We start from the raw sequence: 15,965 nt of genomic DNA, 5'->3' as shown, positions 1-15,965 counted from the left end.
GGATGAACACCAATCACAGAATGCTGCAATCACCTCTGCTCTAAAGTGAACAGAAATAAAAGACATCCATTAAAATAGGAATGTGCATTTCTTAGAAGCTCTTTGAAATATTTCTCCTTAACTCTATTAGGAAACCTTCCTAATGAACTGCACCAGACCAGAGGGAATTCAAGGCAGAGCCATGGTTTGTCAGGACTTGCTTGATCCCAATGAGCCCCATGGAGCATTTGGTGCTGAGCCCTTGAACCTCAGGGCCTGAGAGGAGCACAAACCTTTCCAGGAGTCAAAGTCAGAAGAAAAACTCAAAGTGTCTCATAGCATTAATGGGACCCACTGATGTCCATCCCCAACACAGGCTCCTCATGAACTCCTTGAAGGAGAAAATTGGAGTCCAGGATTGCCCAAAAACCTCTCAGAGAGTCAGAGAGGAAAGGAATATCCTAGGTACCTTTAAAACCTTGAGTATCTCAAAGTATTAATGAGCCCCAGTGTGCATCAATACAAAGCTCTCAAGGGACTCCTTAAAGCAGATAATTGTGGCCATGACTGCATAAACAACTTAAAGAGTTGGTGTCAAATGGGAAACTCCAAGTACCTAAAAAAAATGGAGTACCTTGAAACATTACTGAGCCCCACTGAATATCATTACTGACAAAGGCTCTCAAGGGGCTGATTAAGCAGATAATTGGAGACCATGATTGCACGAAGCGCTCAGAGACTCAGTGTCAAAAAGTAGAACTTAAATTAACCCTGAGTGCCTTGAAGCAGTAATGAGCCCCATTGAGTTTTGTTACTGACAAAAGCTCTCAAGGGACTAATTAAAGGAGGTAATTGGAGGCCATGATTGCACAAAGCTCTCAGAGACTCCAAGGCAAAAGCAAAACCCAAAGTCCTTTAAAAAACCTGCAGTCCCTGGGAGCATGAAGGAGCCCCCAGGGCAATTCCTGACCAAGGCTCTCCAGGGACTGGTCCCACCAGATCCCTGAGGCCACTGGGATGTGGGGGGGATGCTGAGGGCAGCACAATGGGTGACAGTGCCCAGCCTTGCTGGGGCTGTGCCAGGAGGCCCCAGTGGCTCAGGACAAGGTGTCTCCTCACAGCCCTTGGTGGCACAGACCCTGCTGTGCCCCAGGGCACCACGACTTGGCTTCTCTTTGTCCCCACCTGTCAGCTCTGCCTACAATTTCCTCCTCTGACTGGAACATGGGGACACTTCCACACTTCTGTTCCTCAGTGGGTCCCATTAAAACTTCAAGCAACTTTGGAGTTTTAATCTGTCTTGGAATCCTTGAGAGTTTTCTACACCTCCCTCTCAGGGACTGATGTTCAGGGTCTCAGCACAACCCCCCAAGGGGGTCATTAAAGTCATTGTGCTGTGTGTGTGCTGCTGAGCTGGGCTGGGCTCCTGGTGCAGAGGGTCACCTGAGCAAACAAGAAGAGCTTCAAAACCACATTTCTCTTGCTGAGCAGCTTTTCTCAGAGCCCAGCAGGGCTGGGGCACTGCCTGCAGCCACCCCGGGCACAGCACAGAGACAGAGATCTTCAATCAGCTGTTTCTGGGAAGATGCTCACAAGTGGCTGGGGCAGAATCACTCCCAGCCCTTGACACAGGAAGCCTCTGGCTGCAGGACAAGGCAGCTGCAGCTCCTGGAGTGATCTCCTAAAGCTGGAACATCCCAATGCCTACAGACTCTGTGAGTACATTCTCTGATTCTCTCTTGTCTAGAGCAGCCAGGGGTGCCCAGGGCTGTCCTGCAGAACAGGGTCCTGCAGCCCAGGGTGCTGTGCTGGGGCAGGGACTCTGCTGCCTGCCAGGGACAGCTCTCAGCCAGCCCTGGGAGCTGCTGACAGCACTGGGGAACAAGGTCTGGGTGGAAGGAAAGAGCTCGTATGGCCTGGAAGTGTTCTCCTTGTGTGGTTAGGATGCTGCATTGTTCAAGACTTCTCCCAGCATGACATTTACTGCAGAACATTTTTAATTTAGACTATACAGGGAGCACAGAAAATCAGGGGCTGCATAAAAGTGAAAATCCTGCTATTTAATCTACTGCTCTCAGTTGCCTGGATGGAAATTGCACACTGATATTCATCTCTCGGTTCAGAATGAGAAAAATTATAAAAAATTCTCTCAAATCTCAATAAAGTAGTCAGTGACAGATATCATCACAAGGTCCCTTATAGGGAGCATCACTGTGTCTTTTCCAGCCAGCTCAAGGCTGCTGTGATGTTGCCAACAGAGCCTGCAAGGACAGAGCTGGCCGTGGGCAGCGCCCTGTACTGGGAGGGGTCTACAGAGCATAGCTGAGCCCCCAGGGCTGGGCTGGGCTCTGGTAGAAGTTGGAGGGCTCCTTCCCCACAGGGAAGCAGCTGCTGGCAGGGACAGCTCCAGGCAGCAGAGCCCTGGTCAGGCAGTGGGGAGAAAGGGGCCCCCAAGCTGGGCTGGGATACTTAGTCTCTCCAAACCAAACTATTCCATAATTGCTTTTCTTACAGACCATTATGGCAAGACACAGCAAATGTCCAACAACAGCTCCATCAGCCACTTCCTCCTGCTGCCATTAGCAGACACGCTGCAGCTGCAGCTCCTGCACTTCTGCCTCTTCCTGGGCATCTCCCTGGCTGCCCTCCTGGCCAACGGCCTCATCATCAGCGCCGTAGCCTGCGGCCACCACCTGCACACCCCCATGTTCTTCTTCCTGCTCAACCTGGCCCTCACTGACCTGGGCTGCATCTGCACCACTGTGCCCAAAGCCATGCACAATTCCCTCTGGGACACCAGGAACATCTCCTATGAAGGATGTGCTGCACAAGTTTTCTTCTTTTTTTTCTTTATGTCAACAGAGTATTTTCTTCTGACCATCATGTGCTCTGATCGCTACGTGTCCATCTGCAAACCCCTGCACTACAGGACCCTCCTGGGCAGCAGAGCTTGTGCCCACATGGCAGCAGCTGCCTGGGCCAGTGCTTTTCTCTATTCACTGCTGCACACAGCCAATACATTTTCCCTGCCCCTGTGCCATGGCAATGCCCTGGACCAGTTCTTCTGTGAAATCCCACATATCCTCAAACTCTCGTGCTCAAATTCCTACCTCAGGGAACTTGGGCTTCTTGCTATTGGCTCCTGTTTAGCACTTAGCTGTTTTGTGTTCATTGTTTTCTCCTATGTGCAGATCTTTAGGGCAGTGCTGAGGATTCCTTCTGAGCAGGGATGGCACAAAGACTTTTCCACCTGTCTCCCTCACCTGTCTGTGGTCTCCCTGTTTATCAGCACTTCAGTGCTTGCCTACCTGAAGCCCCAATCTATCTCCTCCCCATCTCTGGATCTAGCAACGTCAGTTCTGTATTCAGTGGTGCCTCCAGCCCTGAACCCCCTGATCTACAGCCTGAGGAACCAGGAGCTCAAGGCTGAAGTGTGGAGAGTGGTGACTGGGGTATTTCACAAGCAATAAACTGCTGGCAAATTTTGGCAAAACACTTGGAATAAAAATAATTTTGACACATTTTGTTTGTTTTGTTTTAGTTTCTTTTGATTTGTTTTACATTTTTCATATTGTCCATTAAAAAATGTCATTATTTGTACTAATTCTCATTCAGTTTCTCTCTATCCTCCCTGTGGCGACAAGCTGTGCAAGAGGGGCTGTATCTTGGTGGCTTTAGAGGGACTCCAGGATCTGCCAGAAAGTTTTCTTCAGAGATGCTACTTTTGTTTCCATCTCTGGAGCTGCAGCAGCAATATCTGTGTGCAGAGCTGCGGTAGATCAGTGCTGGCACAGCAACTGTGTTCAGCAGCACCAGCACTTGGTATTGCAAGTGCTGCTCCCGTGCCACTGCCCCGCTGTCCTCCTGCCCCTCGTGTTGCTGCAGGGCCTGAGTGATCTTGGGGCCAGGTGCAGCCCTGGGGGTGGCAGTGCCGGGGCAGCAGCAGGGACAGACCATGGGCACTGCTGGGGCAGCGCTGACACCTCAAGGCAGGGCCTGGGGGCTCCAGGCTCCTTGGCCAGGCTCTCTCCACAACACTTGGCCAGGCCAATGCTGAGCAGAGAAAACCCCCATGAGAAGTGCCAGGCTGGCCGTGGGCAGGCTGGTGGCAAACAGCATGGCTGGTGCTCTGCAAGGGCCCTGTAAAGGGGGAGAGCCTGGCAAGGAGCCAGCTCTCAGACTTGTTAAACCTCACCTTGTTGGATTTGAGTCCTGGATCCTGCCTGTCCAGGTCCCTTTGTAGAGCCCTCCTATCTGCCAGCAGATCCACAATCCCACACCAGCTTTATGTCAACACAGTTCCAAGGTCCTTTAAATTGCCATAATGGTCTCCATGAGTCCATGAGACTTCCTAGTGCCACAATGTTCCTTTAGTTCCATGAGACACCTGGGTGTCACAAAGTCCCTTGGATTCTTGGTCCCCGCAGTGTCACAGCGGATCCTTGGTTCCATGAGGTCTCGCAGTGCAGCAATGTGCTCCTTGGTTCCACAGTGTCACAATGGCCTGCTGGTCCCAAGGGGCACCACATTGTCAAATATGTTTCCTTCATTCCATGAGTCCCTGATGAGCAGCACTGGCCCCTTGGTTCAACGGGTCCCGGCAGTGTCACAATGGCCCCATAATTACACTAGGTCCTGCTCTGTCACAATGCTCTGCATGGTCCCACAAGGCGCTGCAGTGTCACAACAGCCTCTTGGTTCCATGGGGCACCACAGTGTCACAATTATTCCCTTAGTTCCAAAAGTCCTTGCAGTGGAACAATGGCCCCTTGATTCCATTGGCCCCAGGCTCTCACAAATTTCTCCTTGGTCCCACAGTGTCACAATGGCCCCTTGGTTCCACAAGGCCCTGCAGTGTCACAGTGGCCTCTGTGGTTCCACGAGGACCCAGAGTGTCACAATGGACTCCTTGCTTCCATGTAGCTCCACAGTGTCACAGTGGCCCCTTGGCTCTGTGGTGCCATGTTGTACACAGTGTCACTCTGGTGCTGTCAGTTCCATGAGGCCCTGCAGTGTCACAATGTTCCCTTGCTTCCCCAGGGCCCTGCAGTGTCACAATCATCACAGAATCACCCAGGCTGGAAAAGACCTTGGAAAGCATCCAGTCCTACCTGTGACCCAACAACACCTTGTTACCCAGACCGTGGAACTCAGTGCCATAGCCAGTCTATCCTGAAACACCTCCAGGTACAGTGACACACCCACCTCTCTACGCAGTTCAATGCAATGCCCAATCACCCTCATAGTAAAGAATATTTCCTAATGTCCAGCCTAAACCTCTCCTGGTGCAGTCTAAGGCTGTGTCCTTCTGTCCTGTTTCTGTTCCTTGGGAAAAGAGCCCGAGTCCCATCTGGCTGCCCTCTCCGGTCAGGGAGTTGTAGAGAGTAATGAGGTCTCCCCAAGCCTCATCTTCTCCAGGATAAACATCCCCAGCTCTCTCAGCCACTCCTCACAGGACTTGTGTTCCAGACCCCTCACAAGCCTTGTTGCCCTTCTCTGGACACGCTCCAGCCCCTCCAGGTCCCTCCTAAATTGGTAGACAACAACTGGACACAGCACTCAAGGTGCTGCCCAACCAGTGCTGAGCACAGGGGAAGAATCATTGCCCTTCTCCGGGTGGCAACTCTGTCCCTGATCCATAAAGGTTCTAAGGGTGGGATGAGGGAAATGGTGGGGAGGGTGTGGGGACAAAATCTGATCAATTGCTGTGTCAGCCATGAAGGGTCTTGATTTTCATATCAGTTCAGACTGCATTAGAAGATGCTGGGGGTCACAATCAATTTGACATGGCTGATATCAATCTATCAACAGGAAAAGATAACAGGACAAAACTGTTCTCTCTGTATTGTTTTCAATATAGTATATTTACTTGGAATACACTTCTGAAATCTTTCTAATTAACCACAGAAGAATTGAGAATTGAAATAATTCCCAGGGGCTTTTTTTGTTCTGGTGTTTTCAACAAATATTTATGAACCTTTGTCACTGAATTCCTGAACTGAGGAGCTCAAGAAAGAAGAGGCCTCTGGAAAAGTAAAATTCATCAACAGCCTCCAAATGGCTGAGGACCCATCCTCATCAGAGCAGGAATGAACAGAAATGGGCACAGCTTTGTGGCTGCCCCAGCTCTGGAGGGCCTCAAGGCCGGGGGTGTTGTGCTGGCCTGGGCAGACGGGATGGCAGCAGGGGCTGCAGAGCTCTCAGGAGCTCAGGGAGAGGGGAGCAGGGCACACAAAGAGCCTCCTTTTGCCTTGGCCAAGCAGCTTCTCATTCATCACCCCAAAGGGACACACCCACTGACCACACCCACTGACTGCACCCACCCTTCACCCTAACTGACCACAACCAGTGACCACACCCCTATGACCACACCGACTATGAAGACACCAATGCCTACACCCCACTGACCACATCCACCGAATAGCAACTGACCACACTGCCACTGACCATTCTGCCACTGACAACAAACACTGACCACCTCCTACAGATCAAACCCACTGACCATGCCACTGACCACACCATTGACCACCCCCACTGATCACAACTACTGACCACACCCAGTGAACACACCCATTGCCAAGACACCAATGCCCACAGCCCACTGGCCACACCCCAATGAATTCTCCCACTGACCACACCCACAGTCCACTCCTACTGACCACAATCCACTGGCCACCCAACTAACCACACCATGACTGACCACACCCATTGATCACATCCACTGACCACCCCAATGACCATGCCCACTGACTGTACACACTGACCACACAACACTGACCACCCCCAGTAACTGCAAAAACTGGCCACATCCACTGACCACACCAACTGACCATACTCACTAACCACCTCAATGACCACACATACTGACCATGTCCATTGACTACCCTGACTGACTACACCTACTTCCAGGCCACCAATGTCCACACCCCACTGCCCATTCCTGCTGATGACACCCACTGACCAAACACAATGACTACCCCACCGACCCAACCATATGGTCCTGAGAAATGACCACACCCACTGACCACATCCTCTGACCACTCTACCTCTGACCACAACCACTGACTACCCTGCAGTTTACCCTTAATGACCACACCCTTTTGACCACAACCCACTGATCATTGCCACTGACTGCACCCATTGACCACTACCCATGGCCACACCAACTGACCACACCCAGTTACCAAGCCCCACCGACCTCCCAACTGACCACATCCACTGACTATAGCTACTGATCACATCCCACTGCCCACACACAATGACAACCAACACCCACTGGTCACACCCACTGACCACACCCACTGAGAACCCAACTGACCTCACCACCACTGACCACAACCAGTGACCATAAGCCACTGACCACACAGACTGGCTGCACCCATTGCCAAAATGCTCACACCCCACTAACCACCCACTGAGTACATCCCACTTACCACCCAACTGACCATACCTCCACTGAGCACACCCACTGAACACATCCACTCAGCCCATCCACTGACCACACCCCCAATGACCACCCAACTCACCACACACCCATTGACCACAACCATTGACCACACCCGATGACCACATCCACTGACCACACCCACTGGCCACACCTCACCAGCCACTTACACTGACCACACCTATTGGCCATACTCACTTCCCATTCCAATGAGCACAACCACTGACCACACTTCACTCCCTTCCTTAATGACCACACTTACTGGCAACACCCACCAACCACACCTCACTGACCACTGCAATGACCATGGCCCACTGACCTCACTCACTGACCAAACCCACGGACAACACCCCAGTGACCAAACCACTGACCACATTCCCACTGACCACCCTCACTGACCACATCCCACTGACCACCTAACTGAACACTCCAACTGACCACACCTATTACATCAATTCAGGTTCTCGTGGGAGACAGAGATCATATGAACCCTCAGTGATCCATATGACAAAAGCTTTCTTTATTGTTTGGGACTCTTCTTAATCAAGGGTTTGAATGTCCCAGATAAACACATGTGATTGGTTGGGGTATTAACACAACCATTTCCCTGGCCAATGATGCATCTGCACTTAGGGTTCAATGCATTGGCTGGGATCCTTTCTATGTGTTCAAATCCATCAGACCATATCTCACACAGGGACCCTGTTACTTCTAGGCTGCTGTGATGGTTTGTAAAGATTCCCTGAAAATTTTCTCAGCCAGGACCTGGGCAGCCTTCCATGGGCCTGACAAGGACCAATTGGTGTCTGATTTTTAATATTGAAACACTGTTACACTAACGCAGGCCAGGGGTTTATGCACAGAATCACCAATGGGATGGGACTGCTGTGGAACATTTCTCAAGCTGCTTTATTATTTTTTCTTTCTTCCCAAACATCAGTGTCATTACAAGGTTGGAACAGCAAGAAGATGCCAGCAGCTCACGCTCTCTGCAATAGCCAAAAAATAGTGATGTTACAATGCATTTTGAAAGTTTTTTGACCAATCACAAAAGTAAAAACATGATGACAATAGTTTCATCCAACCACTATAAGTCCATGTACCTTTGGTTAAAATAATACTTGCTTATTTTGAATACAATATCTGCTTGTAAGCCTTAAAATACAATGCACAGAGCTCCATTATTAAGCTTAGACCTTCCTAATATCTTGCTAGATATACTTTTCTGCAGCTTAGAGAGTTATTCTAGCCAAGTGTTAATACATAGACCATTGCTCTATTTGTCCTTGCTTTCTACATGTCATATAACTTTTCTGCTGACATGCCTTATGCTTTCTGCTCAGTTCTAATTGCAGTTCTGTTGTCTCTGAGGCCTGCTTTATTGCAGCTTTCCCACAACCTTCTGATTTTAAGGATTCCCACATTACACCAATGAGAAAGGTTCTTTGTGAAACACACATGTAAAGGTGAAAAAACGCTGAGAAAGTTCTCTTTCGCTTCTGGTCTCAGTACAGGTAACACCGGCCCAGGCCCCTCCGTGCAGCCCACAGGCCTGGCCGGGGCTGGGCCAGGGCCGGGCTCTGACTCTGGGCCCCGTTTTCAGCAGGGTCCCCAATAGAAACAGGGAGGGGAGGCCCATGCATCTGCCAAGATCTTAGATTCCCCCTGGCACATCCAGGGAGCCCATGGCTCAGCAGAACATCCAGCGGACATTCAAACCCTGCCCTGCCCTGGTCCGCGGGGCCTTTTTCCCACTGGGAGAGCGGCTCCGGGCGGCTGGGCCCTCCTGGGCAGCGCAGCCTGGGGCAGACACAGCTGGGCCCGTCCTGGCAAGGGACTCACCCTTCACTGCTGGGCAGGGGAAGGGAAACCCACCCGCCCGCAGCTGGAATTGAATGCAGCAAACACCAGAAAACAGCCATGCAGCCAGAACAACCACCACCGCTCTCTGGCTGGGCCCTTACGATCCCATCCCAGTCCCAGCTGGTCTGAAATGCTCCATCCCAATTTCTCCAGCCACTGCGTGAGTGAGATATTAACTCTGTCATTGCCCAGAATGAGACTTGCAGACACTTAGTTCTCTGTCCTGAGTGAAAGAAAAGGACCAAGATGACGATATGCACAGAAAGAGTATGAAAACACCAAAGTCAGACAAAAGGAAGAGTCAGGCCCCAGATGAGGGAAAGAGGAGAGTCATGGACTGAAATTTCTCTTTTTTATGCTACGGAGAAGAGACTTGTTTCCCTACTGTCATGGTCCGCCCAATTCAAGAGCAAGTCGCAACTGGTTCTTTTATGGATCTTAGAGCGCAAAGACACAGCAGGGGACAAAACCAGTTTACTTCTACAGAAATGCACTTTATTTAGTGCCAATCAAAATGCGACAGTGGGACAGAGTGAGAGAGAGAGAGAGAGAGAGAGAAAGGGGGGTCGAGATTATAGCTACCAAGACGGGCAGACAAATCCTCATGGAGCCAGCCAGTAGATGTCTGTTGCCATCTGGGGAGATCTCGGGGGCCTCCTTTGCGAAAGTCACTTTTATAGTCCTTTCCCAAAGCGAGTGGCTTCTGGCCAAAAGGTGGGAAGATTTATGGACTATTGTATGTGGAGCTCGTTACGCTGAGGAACAGGTGGAAACAGGACGTTTCAAGGCACATCAGACCATCTTTGTTGTTATGAACACACGCAGGGCAGCCTATACTGACCAGTCCATTGTTCTTCCATCTGTGGGAGCTTTGTTGAGTCAGCGCCCCGTGACTAGTTGTCACGAGAAACCAGTCCTGGTAGGCATCACCTGCGGAACAGTCACTTGGCATTCCTCCCATCCCTGGCCAGTGCAGGCCACAGGCGAGGGTCGTTGGGCAGAAACAGACGAGAGGCTCACATGGACTTTCACATGGCCTCATCCAGATCAGGAAGAAAGAGATCGAACTGCCCTGGCCCCAATCCTGAACCCTGGGAACAATCCTGGATGTGGCTCCATTGCCCAGCACTCCTTGGGCCTGGCCATCCAGCCAGATTTCTACCCAGGTAACAGATGCAGTAGAGCGTGTTGGATCAAGGTATTGTGAGCCCAGAATATTGGAATTAGTGCAGCTGTAGCTGTGCACAAGAGAGCTCTTCAGTCACTTTCTCTCTTTTCCTTCCTCTGGGCATTGGAGGCAGCTGGTGACTTCAGAGTGTGGCTGATGTGTGCAAAGAGCAAATCTGGGCAGAATCAGGGCTGGGAGGGTTTGGGGCATCCTGGGATCTGTGCTGGGCACAGAATATGTTTTCCATTGCTCTGAGACTGTCTGCTGTGGAAAGGGGATGTAATATTCAGTAGAGGAATGATTTATTTTTTTTTTATGGAGCTGTGCCTTCCCTTGGTGTGTTTGCTCACAATAAATGAACATTCTTCTGTGTCTTGAGCAGTTCCTTCTCCAAGGAAAGCAGGTGGGAGTTGGTGCCATGGAGCTGAAAGCTGCAGGCACAGACTGGAGTGGGGGAAGTTCAGATTTGCACAAGGCTGCTCTGAGTGTCAGGGGTTGGATAAGGGAAATGGTGGGGTGGGGGTAAGGACAAAGTGTGATTGATGGTGAGCCATAAAGTGTCTTGATTTTCATATCTATTCAGACTGCATTAGGAGGTGCTGGGGATCAATGTCAACTGGAGATTGCTGATATCAGTGTATAAACAGGAAAGGAATAAATGTGGAAAAGAAAAGATCTTCTCTCATTTTGTTCTTAAATGAAATACGTTACAAATGGAATGAAAGCTTAGACAAGTCCTGCCCTTGCTCAGGTTTCTGGCAGTAACTCTGTTTCAGGTAGCCTGCAGCCCAAATTGCTCTTTCGCACAAGTTCTTTACCATGGCTGATTAGGTCTATTCTAAAATGAATTATTTACTGAATGGATTCAATATAAACAGACAAGAATCTTTAAATTGACTACTTACTGTACAGGATAAACAAAAGAAGTGCAGGTAGATACAAACACAGTGCACATTAAACTTACCTTTATTACAGCTAGTGAAGAAATAGCAGAGATCAGGAGTCAATGTAACTTGACACCAAATTGATGAGGGAGTGCACATGGAGCCCTTTCACTCAGCTTCCAGAAAAGAAACCACCAAGATGCATCCAGAACTGGGAGAGAAGCCCTGTCAGTTTACAGGGACTATGCAGAAGACTTCTGCTTTGTAAAAATTTTGTATGGCTTTTATTGTTTGTAAAGTGAAGTGTGTGTCACTCAGGAATTCAAGGCTTATCTCCCTTCAGCTGCTCTCAGAGCAAGATGCTCATGGTCAGCTGGGAATTCCACCTGCCTGGCACCAAAGAGAATTCAGGACAAGACTGATGTCCAGCCTGGGTTATCTCAGCAATTGCTGAGAGGGGGAAGATGCCTTGAGTTATGGCCCAGGTGATGGACAGAACAGATGAGCTCTGCTGGGCCATAGGGGAAATCATGCTGCAGGAACCTCATGGAACCAAGGGTGCGTTGTGACATTGTGATGCCTCCTTGGAAGCAAGGAGACCAGGGTGACACCAATGAACCTCATGGAACCAAGGGTCCATTGTGACAGATCAAGGCCTCATGGCACCAAAAAGAGCATTGTGACACCATGGGGCCCCATGGACCCAAATATCCATTGTGACAGCCCAGAACCTCATGGAACCAAGGAGCCTTTCTGACACTGCAAGGCCTCAGGGAACCAAGGAGTGAAAAGGTCTCGAACATTGCTTGCAGGGCTCTGCCTTGGGGATGAGGAATTTCCTTGGTGGCATTTTGTGCCTGTATGCAGTGGGGAACCTTAAAAACTTTGGATTGCTTAAAAAAAATTGAAACCCCCTCTTTGTCTGAGTGTTGTCCATTCTCAGAAAGTCAGTGTAGAAAGGAAAAAGTAAAGAACCTTTGAAAACTGAAGCACCTAGAGGCATTGAGCTCTATTGAATGTTGTTACTGACAAAGGCTCTCAAGAGACTAATTAAAGAAGATAACTGGAGGCCATGATTGCACAAAGTTCTCAGAGACTCCAAGGCAAAAGCAAAACCCAAAGCCTTTCGAAAAAACCTGCAGTCCCTGGGAGCATGAAGAAGCCCCAGGGCCATTCCTGACCAAGGTTCCCCAGGGACTGGTCCCAGCAGATCCCTGAGGCCACTGGGATGTGGGGGGATGCAGAGGGCAGGACAAGGGGTGACAGTGCCCAGCCTTGCTGGGGCTGTGCCAGGAGGCCCCAGTGGCTCAGGACAAGGTGTCTCCTCAGAGCCCTTGGTGGCACAGACCCTGCTGTGCCCCAGGACACCAAGACTTGGCTTCTATTTGTCCCCACCTGTCAGCTCTGCCTCCAGTTCTCTGCTCTGATTGAGGCTTGGGGACACTTTCCCAGTTGTGTCCCTCACCGGGACCCATTAAAACTTTAAGGGACTTTGGAGTTTGATTCTCACTTGGAGTTCTTGAGAGGTTTCCTAAGAAACCATGGCTCTGCCTTGATTTCCCTCTGGTCTGGTGTAGTTCATTAGGAATGTTTCCTATAATAGTTACGGAAAAACACTTCAAAGTGTTTGTTAAAAATATCCATTCCTATTTTAAAGGATGGATTTTATTACTGTTCTCTTTAAGCAGAGGTGATTGCAGCATTCTGTGGTTGATATTGATCCAGAGTTTCTCCTCAGGATGTCTGGCCTGCTCAGAGAAGCTGTGCCTTGAGGTCTGACCCAGTGTGGACAACCTTGCTCCACATTCCGCAACCCCATCCTGTCTGTCCTCACTCACCTGGGACCTGCTGTGCTTGGAGAACTGCCTCCACTCAAGCAAACATGGTTTTCTCCCCTTTGTTTTACTTTTGAAGCAATCTAAAACACCTTATTTTCCCCTGTGAAAACATACACACTCCTCAGGTGTGTGCCAGCCCAAGGTGCCACCAAGGAGGTTCAGGCCGGGGACCGGGGCCTCAGGGGTGGTGCCTGGAGTCGGCGCCATTTTTCTTTCTGCCTCTAACTCCCAGCATGCCTTGCAGCCCCATAGAGCCCCATTGGAGCTGGGACTACAATACCCATCATGCCTCACGCTCCACAGAACCCCGGTATTCCCCCTGTATGTCCAATAGATGTCCTCCAGAAACTCCAAAGATCCCTAAGTGTCCCCTCAGTGCCCATTTGGGTATCCCCAAAAACGTCCCAGAATCCCCTGAATGCTCCCAACCCCACAGATGCCCGTTACAGCCACTTCTGGGAATTCATCTGCTGCTATCCCCCGTGTGCTCAGAGCACCTGATAACACAGTCCCGTGCCTAAAACTCCTGCTGTGCCCTGTGCCCTAAAGAGCCTGGTTAGAGCTCCCCGAGCTCCCCCCAAGTGCTCCCGAACTGTAAACATTCCCCCCTGAGGACTTGAAGTAGCCGTTCAGAGGCAAAAGTGTCTCCCAAGTGCCTTCCCAGAGCTCGTAAACACTCCACTAGAATCACTTCCGGGACTACAGCTCCCATCATGCTTTGTGGTGCCATAGAATGCTATTCAAGGAATGACTTCATCTCCCATCATGCCCTGCGCTCCTCCAAGAGACATTGCAGCTGCACCTGGAATAACCATGATGCTCCAGGGCCCCCATTGAACAGTATTACACCTACTCCTACAACTCCCATCATCCCCTGCACCCCAGAGAACCCCCTTACAGACCCCCATGATCCACTTCAAAGCCCAGACTTTCCCTCAGGATCCCTAAGTTCGTTTTTAGTGTCCACTCAATGCCCCCAAGTGTCCTCCTGTCCCTCGAAATTCTTCCCCCAGACACAAAACTGCCCTGAATGTGCCCCAGAAATGTCTCCCTGGACCCCGAAGTGCCCACCCTGAACGTGTCTGAAAAGAAAGATATAAAAAAGATAAAAAAATAACTAAAACATTTTGAATTATCCTAAAAAGGGAGAAATAAATAACCAATAGAGTTTAATTAATGAAGGGAATTGTATTATATAAAAGCAATGACCAATAATTTTTTTGGTTGCTAATAATATATTTTTATTACAAATATAAAAATTTTGTCTAAAAATATAGAATAACAATATTACAAATAAGGAAAATTAATTTTAATTTTAAAATTAAATAACAGTTTTTTTACAAAGAGAAATGAATGAGTTTTTTTATATTTTGGGTTGTCAGCACCAGTTGGGAGACATCATGACATGGTGATGAGGGGGGTGAGGAGCAGGTTGTCCAAACAGGGTCAGCCTGCAAAGGGGCTCATTCTTCAATGTGCCCAGACCTCCTAAGGAGACATTCTGCATCTAGGTCACTTGGGAAATGCTTCTATCACTTTGCCTCTGAACTGAAAAATTGAAAAACATTCCCTTGAGTAAAGTAAAGTCATGATGCACTTTCAAATCTTCCTTCTTAGGAAAACTCCAAAATGTCTCCAAGCATCTGCACAAGCCCTGGAGACTTGAAGACAATTGAAGAAATACAAAGAGCTCCTGGAATCTTTCTGTATTTTAATGATCCCCAAAATTGTTATGAATGGAGACTTCAATTGTTCAGTTAATCAAACAACAAATACAAATTTAGCAGTAATTTATTACTAATAGCAGTAATTGTATATAAAGAAATACAATCAAAGTATATTTGTTATGTATATTTAAATAAATATGAAATTTGGCAGTGAGTATTTTAGTGTAATTGAGGTTGGGTTCAAATAAAGCATAAGCAAAACCAACCAGGGGTATGGGGAGGGCCCTTCCTCTCACACCATGACAACTGAATCAAGCTAAAATCTCATTTATATAGTTTACTAATACATATTAATACAGAATGTTCTGGAAATTTCCTCCTAGACCCTATTCCTAAAATCTCCATCACTATGTAGTGTTGCTCATGCTTCAACAATGGTCTGGGGTCTCTCCTCCTTTCGGGGATCTTGTTTCCGATGAAGGCTCTGGGTCTTCCTCAGGGTTCACTGTGTGACCTCTCAGGTGGAGCAGATGCACTGAGCTCAGGGTTATATAATTAAGCCGATGTTCCCATAACAAGCCAAGTGTCTAATGCTTGGAATCGTCCCGATTTGGTTCAATTCAAGGTCAAAAGTTTTATTTCTAGATGCTGTTCTTAGACCAATACCCTTATTCTCTCCACTCCCACCAAACATCTGGAGAATGATACCTTCTGCTTTGCTTAACCTTCCTTTATCTTTTATGCATTGGAACAATTAAGTACAATTTTTCTATTTGCACAAAGAAAGAATTTTGCTAATATAATTACAATTTAATTAGCATGAATCATATTTATAACAGGGCAGATTTGGGGCTGAGTCCAGGACCCTCAGGCACTGAGAGAAGTTTGAAGAAGCTGCTCAAGGAGTCAGAAGCAAAACTCCAAGTCCCTTGGAGCATCACTGTCCCCACTGAGAGCAGGAACTGCCAAAGGCTCCCCAGGGACTTAACCCTTTGATTTTTGCATCAGAAAAACGTTGCTATGATAAATATAAACACAATTGAGGTGTTGTATCAGGATGCTCTGCCTGGAATGTGGTGAAAATGGCTTGAAAAATGCCCTTGCATTTTTGTTTGCAAAGCT

General features: G+C 48.8%; 1 protein-coding gene across 1 annotated transcript in view; it reads left to right on the top strand.

The window, feature by feature from the left end:
* Nucleotides 1–1,570: 1,570 nt before the first annotated feature.
* Nucleotides 1,571–15,965, top strand: part of LOC306815242 (olfactory receptor 14J1-like) — a gene marked incomplete at its 3' end in the record, with an annotated part of 246,743 nt that continues 232,348 nt past the window's right edge. Inside the window, exon 1 of the mRNA XM_079331840.1 lies at nucleotides 1,571–1,694. The remainder of the gene's footprint in view (nucleotides 1,695–15,965) is intronic.

The sequence above is a fragment of the Erithacus rubecula genome (genome assembly GCF_903797595.1).
Source record: "Erithacus rubecula genome assembly, contig: scaffold_110_arrow_ctg1, whole genome shotgun sequence".
Taxonomy (NCBI): domain Eukaryota; kingdom Metazoa; phylum Chordata; class Aves; order Passeriformes; family Muscicapidae; genus Erithacus; species Erithacus rubecula.
This window is presented reverse-complemented; position numbering and strand designations above follow the sequence as displayed.